Here is a 16276-nt window from a genome sequence, read left to right as displayed (position 1 = left end):
ACTCTCACTCGAGACCACAGGCAGACGTACCTAACATGAAGCCCACAGCTGTACGTGTGGAAGAGAAGCAGGCCAGCAGCTGGATGGTAGAAGACTTACCTACTAGGATGTATGGAATGACATTTAAGGAAAAGTTTCAACATGAAAGTGCAAAGAAACCCACACCCAAGAATGTGAACTTGCCATCATACTCAATTTTGTTTATTCCTTTGATTACCGGAGATCATTGTCACTATAAATAGTTAATAAAGTAACTTGAGTCTTCTATGCCATACAGACTCTGCCTGTTTGTAGAGAAAGAGCTGGTAAACACCAGGCAGTGGCGTTATTCGTAGCTCGTGATGAGGGTGTGCAGGAATCTCCCTTGCCCTTTGGGAAATTCATTAGAAAGAAGACAGGAGTGTGGCAAATGAAAGAAAAGAAAAGGTGGCATACCAGATATATATAATGTCAAACTTTTTTTTAAAAGAGTTTATTAGATGGTCTGGAACTGAACTTTACCGAAGCCAAAGCAATTGGATTCCCTTCCTCAACAATCAACCTGGACTTGGGCTCCACACATCAGTGCGCATCATTTCCTCCAAGCGTATCAACCTGTCCCAGGACACATTCTAGCGGTTAGCGGTAAGCAGAAAAAGCTGTGTTAATGGAATTGCTGCCACTTTGAACACTTCCCCGAATTAAGACTGACTGCAAATGGGCACTAATTCCGCCGTCCAGAGGGAGGCACCTGTGGAAAAGAGAGATCTACCCCCACTCTCTGCTTCGAAAAGTGTCTCATCTGCAAAGAATTGGAGCTAGAAGGCTCTAGATGAGAGGTTTTTAGGGAGAGAGAGTTGGATGTAGCGGGGTCCCATGCCCCAGAAAGCCTTGTAGGTGATGCAGAGGGTCTTGAACTCGATCGCCGCTGCAACAGGGAGCCAGTCTAGATGTTTTAGGGCTGGAGAGATGTGGTCCCTAGGCTTGAGGCCAAGGATAGGTCTTGCAGTTCTATTCTGTATTAGTTGAAAGAGGTGAAGGGAGGATTACGCTTGGGTGCAAAATAGGTGATGAAAATGAAGCTCTGAAAATGCATCTATTTTGTGGTATTCTGTGTTAGCCTAGGCACATACATTGAAGTGTGCCATTCAGATTCCATTCAGTTTCTTTGCTCACTTACTGGGTTTTCATTCTGCATGCAGAAAATGATCGCAGCCTGAAAGGCTGGCAAACGTACCTCTGAGAGGAATGCTTAGCTAATGGAATTTACCAGCTCGAGCCTTGAACAGGCAGATACAGACAGACAAAGATAAAGGGATGTTTATGTTACGCTCACCTGGACCCCACAGGGGTGTCAATCGGACCCGGACAGCTGCGGTCTCCTTCAACGTGATGCGTAGTGCAGAGATGACTGTCTGGACTGGCCCGCCTAGTCTTGTGTGCTGGACCCGAAGAAGTATTTTCCTGCAAGTGGAGACAGCGATTAACCACCTGTGGGTTTTAGTGATGGCCTCCCAACTGTTCTCGCTCTCCCCCACTAATCACCTCTGATATCCCCTTAGTAACCTCACCTTATGTTCGTAAAAGATGAGCTCTCCATCCTGCGTGTCTTGCAGGGGCGCGTAGATACAAGTTACTTCACTGGTTTGAAGGCGTTGGGAGAGTTCCGGTAAGTATTGACTCTGAAGTCCCTGGCGGGATTGGTAAGTATCAAGTTCAAAGAGTTCAATGTGCCCGATGTTCACTCTTGTCCCCTTCCTTCCTTAAGTTGCAACTGAGTTCGTGAGAAGAAGGCCTCGTAGCTGCTGCTGGCGTTCAGGTAAGAGTCTGTGTTACCCAACGCTGTCCGGTAACTATTGCATGCAATAACGTGTTGTTTTTCTCCCTCTTTACAGATGCAGCATATGAAAATGTGGAGAATTATGGAATAATACCGCCGGTGGTAAGTCTATGGTGGTAAAAGGTTGTATTTGTTGATTCCCTTGGCTCACCTTGTTTTTTCTTGTGTCTCCTAGGTGCCGGATTACGGCGAAGAAATGATAGAGACAGTGCCGGATCGAAAGATGCTGTGAGAACTGGTGAGTATGGCGCCGTGCTGGAGCTGGCGAAGCGACGCGTGCAGGACTGATGTACTTTCCAGGTCCGGAGATGAAATGGTTCTGGAATTAGGTGAGGAATTTGAAATAAGTTCGTTTTCTAACCTTGTCCTTTTCTTCTTCTTTATTCTAGGAGCTCCGGATTCGAGGCAGGCGTGGCAGAAGACTGGATGCTGGCTGCAGGCACGGTGAGCGTCACGCTGCTGGATGCAGAATAACGTGAAGCATGTGCTGCTGTTCGGGTGTGGTTTAAATAGCCTCCAAAGTAGTTCCAGGTAAGAAGTTCCTTAGAGCCACGGCCGAGTAAAAAATAGTCCCTGTAACAAAATAGTCCCATCCAGGCCTCATGTAGGCTTGGACACTTTTGCAGCATGGTCTGCATCAGGTAAGTAAAGTCTATGAGCCTGGCACCTATGGCGCCAGGACTGATTGCTATGATGAGCCTGGCGCCTGAGGCGCCAGGACTGAACCCAGACAGCCCCTAGCCGGGGCTGCTGAGGTTTAAACAAATGTCTGGATGCCTGCTCCCAGAGCTGAGGGCTTTGGTCCTGATGCCCGGGGGTAGGCATCATGACAGTTTATGTTACTTCCTGTCTTCTGCTTTCCGAAGCTAATCGCACGACTCGACTTTATAAAACATAATGTACCATGATGTACCATGATGTACCATGCCCATTCTAGAGAGGAAAAGCTAATTGAACTACCGAGCCAAAATGTAAAGTTCCCTTTATGACTAAAACAAAAATTGATAATGAAGCACAAGGAATGTCTCCTTGTGATGAGAACGTGATGAACTTCCTCGTTCTGAGAACAGTAAATTATACAGAGATGACGCAGAGCGAGGTACCATGTCTCGCCATGGAAAATGCCCACGTTACAAGGGTCATAAAGTATGTATTATTTCAGCAACTAAAGCCGATTTGAAGTGTACTTAAGGCTGTCTGTCCCCCATGTGAATTGCTCAATTTCTCTATGACTGTGCGCAGAAATAGCTGAACTTGGGTCCACATAAAGCAAGAATAAACTCTTGTTATATATTTGTTTTGTGACTGGTGTGTTCTTCATTTATTTGTAGTAACTCAGAAAGGACTTAACGAAAAAATAGACTGGCCAGTATGAAAGGACGGATTTGCACATGACTACACAGTGGCTAACAGACATGGTTCTAACAGAAGACGAACTTTTGACATATCGGCGGAACAAAGACCCATTATCCATAGAGCAATGCCCTTGTGACAGTAAACATAGTAGTCAAACATAAAAGTCATATCGTTCTCCGCATTTGTTTTTTTTTTAAATTAATGGGCCAGATGAGTGCTGCTGCTATATCACACGAGTACATCCCTGTTCGGTGGGCGCTATGCGGTTTCCGTGGCAATGAGCACCCGAGAGCGAGATGCATAACAAGCAAAAGGACTGAAAGGATCAGTAGCCACTACAGGATAAGCGTCATCCACAAACCGATAGAAAAAGGACCCATAATCTCACAAACGCCCACAACAGTTGACATAAGATTACAGGAGAAGCCCTGACACAGCTTATGACGCAGGACCTGACGAACAACAGGCTGAACTGCATGACCATTCGGTAAGCAGACTATCCTCTGATTAGACTAAGGGCCAACGTTTATTAGTATGCAGAATTTTCGTTGTGTTAAAGAGTGCCGAGATAGACTCGCGGAACTAACTAACCCCTGTGAGCCTGAGATGCAGGAAGAGTGGAAACTTGCTGAGCCGTGTGTGTCAATCACAATGAATTCCTGCCGTGGCAGTCATCCACTCCCTAGTGCTTACAAGTGCCTTTGAGAACCTGACACGCAGGTAACCTTCTTGTTAGAATTAAACCGGAATGCTGTTAAAATAACATAAGACTATGCTTAGAACGCAGTCCACCGTAATGAATGTTCCGTCTGTGTAAAGTTTACGTTGTATACATGCATATCTTTTGAAGAGGACAATATGAACGCAGCAGCTTTCATCTGCCGCTTGCTCTACTCGGATTGAGTTAATCCTTCGGGCGTAATTAGCGTGAAAATCAATGAAGGTAAGCACGTAAGAACCCGCAGTCGTCTGGTAAACCCACCCTGACAACACAATTAAACGAGTAGTTTTAAAGTTCGACAATAACTTCATGGTGAGGAGCGTGACTCAGATGGAACCATATATCTTTCTGATCCTTTTAGAACACCAAATGTCTAACATCTGAAGAAGACACTGTCTATTGTAGCAGTTTGAGGGCCCCTCTTCCTGTTCCAACACAAATGTCACAATAGCTTCAATTTGGTGCATGCATTTGTGCTTATATTGGTGAGCCCATATATCCCTAGATAACGCTATAGTCTGTGTTAAACCATGTAAAACAAGTGCGCTTCTATCCGCTCGACATTGAAATTCTGGATAGTTATACAATTGCCAACCAGTATATAGTGAGTAATCCTGTCCAGTTTCCGTAAAGGTGCCTGAGAACAATCTATCTCGAGTCCTGGTTACTTTTAAATCCAAGTGGTGCAACTAGCATACACGTGTACTCCCTAATAAGTGGGTTTGTATCTAAGAGATTAAAACTCTTTAACATATGGTAATGTGAAAGCAATGTTTATTCTGTTTCAGGGGGAGGTACAGTACCCTGGTCAAGTGAAGACTACATTATTGGACTAACATCCAAGAATGTAACATCACTAATCTTATGTGGAAATAAGTGCACTGTGAGCTGGTATTTTGCCTGTCTGTATATCACTGCATTAGTGTACATTGCTTAGACAGTTTGCCCCTAATTAGAACAATTTACAAAGGAAAGAAACATGTTGGGATGTATGATGTTTCATTAACCTGAATGATTGGAAAAGTAAGAGTATGAATGGTGTGTTTGATGTAATTTTTATGTAGTGAATTTTGTTTGCACAGCATTGGACACTTTAATTGTAGTAGTGTAAAGAAAAGCCCTTGTTTTCCTTATAACAAACTGTCTTTTTGTACTGTCATACGCAGCAAAGGAATCAAACACGTTTTTAACCTTATGGTATAAGAATAAAACATTTATTGCTGGACGGATCTGAAAACCCTCCCCTGTTTCACCTACAACCATTTTGTTGTTTACTAGTAAAGGTTCATAAACCTGTTAGAGGGATTGCTTGTAGGGCCTTTTCTCACGCCTCCCGCAGTTGTAGATTGCAACTCAGATTTGAGACTTAAAATTGGTGCCTGGACCATAAGGCATCTCCTGATGAGGACCCATGTTTTCCGAGGACGGAGTGAACGGACCAAGACCAGTGAGTAACAGGGGTCACTGCTAGGAGACTTTGTTTCTCGCAGTCTGCTACTCGTGATCTCTGTTCGCCGATTTGCCTAGAGGTCATCACGGCGAGATTCCCAGACCGTATGCGGCAACTGTGTTTCTCTTTTTTTGGGAGACCACCAGCCACGAAGGGGTTAGTTTTAAATTGATGGGGGATTGATTTCGTTTTGATCAGGTGAGTTTGTTTCAAACTGAAACTGTTTGGATACAATATTTTGCGCAATATATTTGCCATGAAATCATTGTTTTTGATAAATATGCCTGGTTTCAGTAAGTTGTCGATTTGTTGGGAACCGCTTTGTTGCAAGAGAAGACAGCAGAATGACTTAGAACATAGTCAGCCGGTGCCGCCGGAAGGGTCACCTGCCTACGAGATGCATATAAAGTTTGGATTAGGAGCTATCATTTTTAACACTATTTGGCATCGCCAGATCAGACATGAGGCGGATCTTCAGTGACCTAAATTGGGAAGTTTTGAAATAAATCGAATACAGTATTTAGAGTCAGCACTATTGTGGAAGAAAGCAAGGCCTGCTGCCTTTGACGCGATTAGGGATTGGCGAAAAGAAGCCACCCATAAATTTGCATGCAGACACATTACCCAAGCTGAAAAGGCATTAGTGCACGATCAACAGAAACAAGATGAGGTGATAAGGGGAATGGATAGAGGGTTACAATTAGAAGTACAGAATATATACCCATCAAAAGAATTGTGTTTATCTGATTAATTAATAAACTGTTGAATGAAAGGCGGAAACCTCCTATCGCACCTCCTCCGTATGTTCCTCCACCTGCCACACCAGCACAGCCACCATTACCAGCACCCAATACACACTCTGATGGTTAGCCACCACCCCCTTCCACACGGGATTTACTTTTACCATTAGTTACTTCTGCTACTTCCGACACACCTCTAGTAGCACCTAGCGATCAAAGAACTAGACTCACAGTGCAGTACCTGTAGCACGGAGAAAGGCTTTACAGAAATGGGCAGAGTTATATATACAGGACGGCGACAGATCATGGCGGTATCCCTGAACAAAAGATATTATTAGAACAAATGGGACAATACCTAGTTCAGATTTGGGACAGTATTATGGATTCCGCCGTACCCCCAGAGTTGCAGGATTTGAATTTCTTGTCATGCACTAGATCACACCATTTAAAATACAAGACCACATGTCAAAATGATTTACTTTTAAACGGGAACTAGATCAGCTGCACCAGTTAAAATTAGATAGAGATGTACAACAGACATCCTACGTTCAGAAAAGATTTTTAACCGCTTCAAAAACTGTTAGTATAGAAATGCGCATCTGCACGAGAGACGTGCTTAGATGGATTACAGATGCCTCTATCTCACCTATCGACATTCATTACACTTTTAGTCAATATTCTTCCTCCATGCAAAGAAAGGCTTTGCGGGTTATGGTTGAATATTTGCAAGACGAGTGTCTTAAAAAGAAATTATGTTGTCCTGCAGATATTATGGTAATATCAAAATGCACGTTTTCTAATGACAGTCCGCTAAGCTCATTGTCTCCCGACTTAGCTTTGCTCCTTAATAAACGACCTGAGATTCCCACTGCCCAGCTACCCATGAGAGAAGTTCTGCCTACTACTGTGCCCCAGAAAGAGGAAGCAAGCGTTAACGGTGCAGCAGCAACAATTACCCCTGCAAACTATATCTCGCAATTTGTACATGTCTCTTTTTCAAGGCAAGAAGTAAACACCCCTAAACAGTCTATTCCTGACATTAGGAAGAACCCCACAGGGTTCTATAAAGAAATAGAGTCTATATTGTACTTATCAGTCTTCACTTTAGGGGACATAGACTTTCTATTTCTTGTCATCTTGCCAGCAGATTAATGGAAACAGGTTAGGTCTGTAGACGATTTACCTGTTATGGGCGATTCCTGGGCTGCACTCGCTGATAGGTCAAGAAAAGATGGCGAGAAACCTCGGCAGAACATATTGAATCACTTCGTAACCAAACTCAAGACTTTGGTGCCTGAGAAAAGAATCATTTCGGCTAAATTAACCACATGCATGCAAGGGAAGACAGAGGGAGCCACAGAGTATTTTAACAGGTTTGAGCAAGTGTTTTTGGATTTCAGTGGTCAGGATTTGAGCATGGAACCAGGAAAAAGATTGTTTGTTGATAAATTTGTACATGGCCTATTGCCTGACATTCGGTCTCAAATCAATGCCTCTGAAAGTGCATGGCAGACTAAGTCGCAATCCGAAATTCTACATATGCCCCAGTATTATGAGAAAGAGGTGAACCATGAGAAGGAGAAGGCTGAAAAGAAAAAGGTTGACTTAAAATTTAGGGTGCTCTTGCAGAAAATTGCAAGAGGACCACGTGGAGGGAATGCTCAACAGAGAGGACAGTTTACCCCACAAATAGGGACTATGAATGTAAACCAATGTGCCTACTGTAAACAGGAGGGCCACTGGAGGGCACAGTGTCCAATCCTCCAGCAAAAGACAAATGGAATGCCAGGGAGAAGGTTGAGAGCAAGTAGCAATGGCATGCAGGGACCGGATAGAAATCAGTTTTCCCAAAACCAGCAATATAACAACAATGCGGGGAGCCAAGATTGGCAACAAAATATTAGAAGCACAAACGTTTTTGACAACGCTACACACACATAATTTACTGAAGAATTTACATCCAATGACATTTTGTTTCGCTAGGATAGCCCGAAGCAGGGTCTAGAACCTACTCCTAGCCCCACAGACCAGAAAGGACCCTACGTAGAAATGAAAGTTGGGGATAGGGTGCACACTTTTCTGGTGGCTACAGGAGCTCAAGAATGCTCTATTGACCATGCAAAGGTTGCAGATATTCCTCTGTCAGGGCAACAAATGTATGAGTAGAGGTCTCTGGTACCCCAGCAGTAAGCCCGGTCTCTAAACCAGTGCCAATTTCTTTAGGGCCTTTCACTGGCTCATATCAATTTTTATTGACAACCAACTGTGGTGAAAATCTGCTGGGATTGAATTTATTGAAAGAATTGCACGCAGTGATTTACTGCTCTCCAGATGGAGTGTACTTGACCATTTCTCTCCAGCTGAATTCCACCTCACAATTCATGGCTTTGCCTTTACCCAGTGAATTGCACCAGGTACCTGCACATGTATGGCGATAAATCACAATAATGTAGGCATTCTAGATGTTGAAACAGTGCGCGTAGTTTTAAAATCCGATGTTACATTGTGACGCATTTCACAGTAAAAAGTTTCAGTTGATGGTGAGCAAGCACTTAAAAGTATTGTCTCTGATTTAATACATCACGGTGTGATAGAAGAAATCTAGCACATGCAATAGCCATGTTTTGCCAGTTTATAAGAAAGGTGATAATGCTTTACTCTACTGTTTTTTTATTGATCTTCGAGCGATTATCAAGGTTATCGCACCACAGTTTCTCATTGTTCTCGACATTACAATTCTGACTACGATTCCTGCAACGCATTTCTCAGTCATTGACTTGAAAAATTAATTTTTTTGCATCCCCACTCACCCAGATAGCAGGTACTTGTTTGCTTTCTCCCTTGGGGGACGCTCCTTTACTTTCACACGAATACCGCAAGGATACACTGAGAGTCCTAGCATTTACAGTAGGACCCTCAAGGAACAACTAGATACACTAGAATTATCTTCCACTTGCACACTTGTACAATACATTGATGATGTGCTTATTGCTGCAGATTCAGAAAGCGCTTGCAAGGAGGGGACTATTTTGTTACTAAAGCATCTAGCCGATAATGGTCATGAAGCCTCTTTGAAGAAATTTCAATATTGTCGAAGTAGGGAAGACGCCTTGCACCTGAAAGGATTAAAAGCATCTCTGATATGTCGATACCAAAGACACAGAAAGTGGTTAGGGCTTTTATCGGAATGGCTTCCTATTGCAGGCATGGATACCAAATTTCTCACTTTTGATTAAACCTTTGTTGACATTGACAAGGAAAGACTTACCATTACCTCTACCTTGGGATACGGATTGTAAAAAAGATTTTGATCTGCTCAAAACTGAGCTATGTTCCGCACCGGTACTGGGGACACCAAATTATAGCAAGGCGTTTGTGTTGTTTGTGCATGAGAGAGGTGGGTGTACTTTGGCTGTTTTGACACAGGAACATGGAGGAAGGAACCGGCCATGCGACGATATTTCCTCCACGTTAGACCCTGTTGCATGCACTTTGCCAAAATGTCTCAAGGCTGTGGCTGCTGCCGCTGCCTCAGTTAAACAGAGTGAATGCATGGTTTTGGGTCACTCCTTAACCGTGATGGTCCCTCACTCAGTAGATGTACTACTGAATCGAACGCAAACTCAGCATCTCACATCTGCCCGGCTCACGAGATACAAGGTAATATTATTTGCAGCACACATCAAAATTAAGAGATACTGTTCATTGAATCCGGATAAACTTTTACCTCCTCGAAACGAGGACAGTACAAATGACATGACCCATGATTGTCTTTATGTCACTGAACAAGACACCAAAGGGAGAATTGGTCTAAGCGACACACCTTTGCCATCCCCGGATGGGAAAATATTTTGTGATGGTTCATGTTTCAAACTCCCAGACAGCACTTCTACCGCTGCTTATGTAATGACCACCTTATACACAATTATCGAAAGCAGGAGAGTTCCACAACTCTGCCCAGGTTGCAGAAATAATTGCTTTGACTAGAGCGTGTGAGATATCCCAGGGGCTTGGAGTGAATATTTATACTGACAGTCAGTACGCCTTTGGAGTAGGTCACAACTTCGGAAGATTATGGGACAAAATAGGATTTTTTACATCTCATGATACTAAAATTCAACATGGTCCTTTGATAATGCAACTATTATCAGCATTGGATCTGCCTAAACAATTAGCCATAAAGAAATGCGCAGCACACCAGAGGGTGACTGTATTGGAAGGGGGAACGCATTTGCAGACAAAATAACCAAACAAACTGCCACAGACACGCAATCAAGAATGTATGTGTTGGACTCTGGTAGGTGAGTTGCTGAGACTGGGATGATGGAAGAGGGCATTAGAAGCGTGAAAGAAATTCAGGCTGAAGCCACAGCCGAGGCGATTGAACTATGGGGTTCTGGCCCAGCAGGGTTGGATAATGAGGGTTGTTGGGTTGATCATGAGAAGCAGAGGTGGATGCTGCCCAACGCTTATTTAACAGCTTTAGTTACTATGGCACATGGGCCAGCTCATATTAGTGCCAAAGGTATCTGTAAACATATAGACCCAGTATGGAGTAATGACAACATTCCCAAAATTTCAGAACGACTAGTTCAGAACTGTATAATCTGTCTACAACACAACATTGGAAAGGGAACACCAGCACCTAAGGGTAGTTTAGACCTCCTTCCATGCCATTCGAAGTGATTCATTTTGACTTCATTGAAATGGAGCGATGCCAGAATTACAAGCATGTGTTAGTAGTGATATGTGCATTCAGTAAATGGGTTGTGGCTTTCCCTTTAAAGGATAATACTGCCATTTCCACTGCGAAATTCAAGCTAAAAGAGTACTTTCCTAGATTTGGATTAAATAGAGCAATATGGTCCCATAATGGACCCCATTGTATTGCTGCTATCATACTATAGGTATGTGAGGGGCTACAGATTAGGAAGTGTTTCCATTCCGCAAGGCATCCACAGAGTGCCGGGTTAATTGAACACCAAAACGGCATCCTTAAGAACAGGCTAGCGAAGGTGTGTGCACACAGCAAACTGAAATGGCGTGATGCCCTACCGCTAGCACTGTTATCTATGAGAACTACTGCCCAGGCAAAAACAGGACTTTCTCCCCATGAAATAGTGATGAGGAGACCTGCTAATGTATGGAACGCACCCAGTCCGAAGAAATTGTCAGATATCGAATACCCACTATTGTCTGATTAAGGTGAACAGTTGACACACAATTTGCGCTTGATTCACCAACAGGTTTGTGCAGCACTGCCCGATAAATGAGGGTCCTGGTCACCGCATTCGACCTGGTGATTATGTCCTGGTGAAGTCCAGTCTTGCCGCTTGCTGGAAAGGACCTTATCTGGTGCTGCTGGCTACTCAGATGGCTGTTCGAGTGGAGGGGAACAAACACTGGATTCATGCAGCACACCTGAAACAAGTACCTTTGCCTTTTCCCTGTGACAAATGGGAGAAGGAGGAAGGCAAAGATCTTGAAACCAAGTGTGGGCCTTTCAGTGATGGCCCATGCCCTGGTCCTGAGAACAAGCAACCTGATTGTCCAACATTTTCACCACTTTCTCCGGATACTGATCCTTTGTTCACAGATCACTCTGTGCCTGGAGTGACCAGGTATAAGCATTGACCAAGGAATTAGCTAGAGGATGACATTTTGTAATTAGGAAAGTGTGGTAAGAATACTACACCTACAAGAAACCAACGTTATTCCCTCTATTCCCCCCAAAGATGCAAAATTGCTTGTGTGGAGGCAGAGGGGGGCTGGGAAGAGAAGACTAACAAACATTGATTTGACTCCAAGAAGATTACAAGCAAGATTGGCCATGTGGTCAGGTGCCACCCACGGATGAACTTATAGAGCCTGTTTCAGTGAGGCTTCTTAACGGACAGTGAAAGACTATGCCACTGTTTGGGACACGTATAAATGAGAACAATACACGTCTAAAGGACTATGGTCTACAAGGGACAAATGCATAATCATAATTATTGTAGCATCTATTATGCTCATACTGATGCCTGAGTTATGATTTTTGGAAAGCTCACATCCGCTCAGCATACTGTTACCTACGGTCAGCTCCACTACCTTGTCTCCTCTCTACATAAATCGGGGGTGGGTTATGGTGTGGGCCCAAGATCAGTGGTAGTTAAATGTCACTATTTCCGAGACAAGGAGGAGTTGTTGCGTAAAGCGAGAGAGGTGTCAACCTTCACCTGGGAAGGGGCCTCGATACGGATGTACCAGAATCTGTCGAATTATACTCTGGATCAACAGCGCAAGTGCAGGCCGCTGACATCCTGGCTGCAAATGGAAGGGATTAGGTATCGCGGGAGGTACCCCTTTGCTTTTTCCTTCGAGGTGAAGGGTGTACAGTATGAAATCAAGGATGGGGAACAGGTGAACAACTCTTTCAGGAGCAGCATGAGCCACAACAGAGACCGGTGGCTGAAGGACAGGCACAACTGAGTGTGAAATTTATGAAGGCCTTTGCACAGCCAGCTGGGCGAGGGAAAGTGATTGGGGCCTGAAGATTCAGGAAAACAAACTTTTTCGAACACAAAATCAAGGGGGTAGCATCTTCAGGGGATGGGGGTTATGATGTATTGGTTGTGCTCAGAGATCGATCGGGAGGGGGGTCATTTCATATGATGATGGAATTGTGTGTGGAGCGGCAGAATGTATAGTTTCTGCTACTTGGCATCATCTTGGGAAGCTCATACTTCCTGGTGGCCAAGGTTAGACTGGGAGTTTCAAAGGTCCATGGAATTTATATCACTGCTGTGTTAAGGTTTCTGTTCTTGTTTTTCGTACTTCAGGAGACGGGGGACACAGGATGGGAATTGGGTGGGGTTGGGGAGGGGATTGGAGAGGGGCTTTTATTTCTAGGACATAAAGTTTGAAGGATGAGGCTCTATCGGTTGCATAGCATTAAGGATCAGGTGAGAGGTTTGGCCCCTCTGTATTATGGATGACATTTGGATAGCTACGTTGAATACGAAGGGCCTGATCTTACCCCATAAGAACTCTCTGTTGCTCAGGGAATTTAAGAAAAAAGGTTCCCTGTGCTGTTTGTTCAGGAGACACATTTTAAATGGGGGAGGAATTTCAATTGACAGAGCGTGATCGGCCAAATGGTTTGGGTCTCAGAGGGGATTAAAATGAAGGGGGGAGTGGGCATCCTCCTTGCTAAATCCTTTGGAAGTATTAATATTCAGACTAAGCAGGTGCTCAATGGCAGGCTCTTGCTGGTTACAGGGATGTTGAGGGGGGGACTGTGTGACCCTGGCTACTTGTTACACCCCCAACATGGGCCAGTTGCCCTTTCTGGAATCAGCGCTGTCTTGGGTTGAGCGTTGAGCAGAGGGTCTTGTAGAGTTGGAGCCATGTACCCCTCCTCAAAGCTTCGCCCCCATGCTGCCTATATGCTCGGAACCACAGTGTGCAACACGTGCAGTACCTGTACAAATGCCTATACCGCAAAGAATCATGGAAGTAATATACCCATTAAGGAAACCATATATGCACTCACGACAATATGATGGCCATTTGAATGAAATCCTGGAGGAAGTATGAAAATGAGCGAGAAAGGAGATCGGTGACGTCATGTAGAGCAGAACTAACGCATCCAGAACAGAGACAAGAGGCTGAAGAAATGATGAAGAAAATGCAAAGTCATTTTACAATTGTACATATACAGCAAACGCAAGCAGGGAAAAGTATTCTTAAGGCTGGCTACGTAGTGAATAGATTGCAGTGATGCACAAATGCACCCAAGATCACACAATGACAACAGGCTTAAAAAGTCTTGCGGGGAGTTCAGAAAGGGTTTAGTTAGGCTCAGAAAAGTTTAGCCAGGGTGTCCCAGGCTAACCCAGGTTCGAAAGCCAGGGGCTAAATCTACCCCGTACAGTCGGTTGCAAGGGAAGCCAGGCGGAACACGGTACCTTATGTGGAAAGGATCCTCCAGCGGGGGCAGTTGTTCCTGGCAGCGGGTGTAAGTTGCAGCGTCGTCCAGAAGAAGAGAAGATCTTGACGTGGAGGAAAGATGAAGGTCGTTGCACTGCCAGGGAAGAAACCAGCCGCAGAGTTTTCCGGTTAAAGGTACTACCCTTTGATTCGCGGTAGTGGTAAAACGTGGTATCCCGGTTGCCGGGGTGCTTGGCACAGGCAAGGCGGCCATGAGATGCTCCAGGAAGCGAAAAAGGAAGCAGACTGGTTATCCCCACCAGTCGAAGGAAGAAGACTCTCCGGGCTGGAGATCTCCTCTGTCGTTGGGAAAAGTGGTGAGACGGTTCAACAGGGCTCCACCGGTGGTGTCGTCGTAGCGGGTCGACTCAGCTTCTCCCTCGTCGGATTCTTAGGTCCTGTGGCGACTTCTAAAGTTCCAGTCCCCAAAGCCTTGCTTTTATGCAGAAAACCCCCATTCACTCAGCCTAGCTGTCACTCAAACATGATAAGTGGTGAGCCGGGCGGCTCACCACTTGGGCCAATCAGGACAGAGTGCAACTTGAGTTGCCTAGGCAACTCAGTCCAGGGTGCCTAAATCCCCCTCCACCCCTCCTGAGTACCCCAGACAGAGTGGCACCACTTTGGAGGGCTTCTGTGGAGAAGCCCGCCAAAAAGTGGAACAAAGGGCTCAACTTGGGTTGCAGTCACAGAAGCGAACACAAACGCCATTTTAGAACCGAGTTCTGGCAAAAAATACCAACCGGAGAATTAATATTAAATAAATAAACCGGCGGTATATTCGAGGCTATAGGAATTAAATAATTAAAGTTGGTAGCCTTGAACAATGGGAAATCCCATAGGGATATATTTGCGGTCGAATATAAAAAGTAGTATCCACTGCCACCAGCCAAAACTCGATCAGGGGGGATGGAGACGTGCCCCCTCGACTAACAGACCCCGGGGCAATCGAATTGCCCCGGCCAGTACGTCCACAGTATGATGGTTTGTACTGGTTCTGTTCAGAATTTGAGACTAGTAAAGTCAATGGTGACTTTACATGCCCTGGGAGACAGTAGTCAGTCCCAAGGTATGGAGTCTATACTGGGGGGTTACTATGACACCCCTGTGTTACTGCACTGAGGGTGCTGTGCAACACACATCACAAAAACACATGAAGCCCTATGGAGTAAAAGACCCCATAGCCCATTAAACCCATCTAGGGTCAAAGAAACACACTCAAATCATGCCCAAGAGTGAGGGTAAAAGAGTCTCACTCTTGGCAGGAGAAAAAAATAAACCCCAACAATCCAGCAAAGCTGCTGGGGGACTCACTAGGTTAGGAAATTCAGCCTAAACAGAGAATTCTCCCTAACAATTTGATGACGGGAAGGAAGGCAGTTGATAATGCATGGGGCAAGGACAATGTGGCACTTGTCGGCCTTATTGAGGAATATGGCTGGCGGAGCGTGTGAAGGCTAGTGCACAATGAACCGGGTGGGTACATATTCTATTCACCCCCCCGCATGACTCCTATAATAGGATCAATATGCTTTTACTCCGCAGGGGTTATTTGCCGATTGTGAAGGCTGCCCTCGTTGAAACTATCGCATGCTCTGATCTTGACATGGTGCTGGCAGTGTTCACATCGGAAGTTATAAGGAAAGCTCAATTTCAATGGCGCTGTAATGATTCCGTGTTTAAGGATATGGTTTTTGGGACTTCATGGCAAAGGAGATTGAGTGTTTCTTTGCAATGAATGATACTGGCGAGGTCAAAATGAGATGTGTTGGAAGTGCCTAAATCCACATTCCGTGGTTCATGCTTTCAGAGGGAGCTGTGAAAAAAAGGGAGAGGGGTCAGGTGGAAGTTTGGTTAAAAGTGGAAACTGAAACCCTCAGAGTTCGGCTGGAGCAGACGGAAGGAGACAAGGCAGAGATCTCTGCCCTTAAGGGAGAAGAGAGGGGAATTGCACTCCCTCTCCATGGGGGAAGGTTACAGGTGTATGAAATAAACCAAACAGAGATATTAAGAGAAGGAGGATAAGGTGGGTACCATGTTAGCAAATAGGGTCTGGGCGCTCCAGAGGCATAGGTGGGTGGATCAGGTAATCAAAAAGTGCAACTGGCCAGATCACTGGAAGTGATACTTTAGTGTTTTGAACTTTGAGGATCTGCATACTCAGGGGAACCGGGTGCTGGAGGCATAGGTTCAGGAATACCTGGAATACCTGATATAAT

The 16276-nt window shown here is 44.8% G+C and overlaps 1 protein-coding gene across 1 annotated transcript in view; it reads right to left on the bottom strand.

The window, feature by feature from the left end:
- LOC138562817 (neutral amino acid transporter 9-like) overlaps window positions 1–16276 on the bottom strand; it is a 344011-nt gene that overhangs the window by 133671 nt on the left and 194064 nt on the right. The gene's annotated exons all lie outside the window — the stretch shown is intronic.

This window comes from Ambystoma mexicanum, chromosome 1q (genome assembly GCF_040938575.1).
Source record: "Ambystoma mexicanum isolate Mex_15411 chromosome 1q, UKY_AmexF1_1, whole genome shotgun sequence".
Taxonomy (NCBI): domain Eukaryota; kingdom Metazoa; phylum Chordata; class Amphibia; order Caudata; family Ambystomatidae; genus Ambystoma; species Ambystoma mexicanum.
The sequence above is the reverse complement of the archived record's forward strand: the minus strand, read 5'-3'. Positions and strand labels throughout refer to the sequence as shown.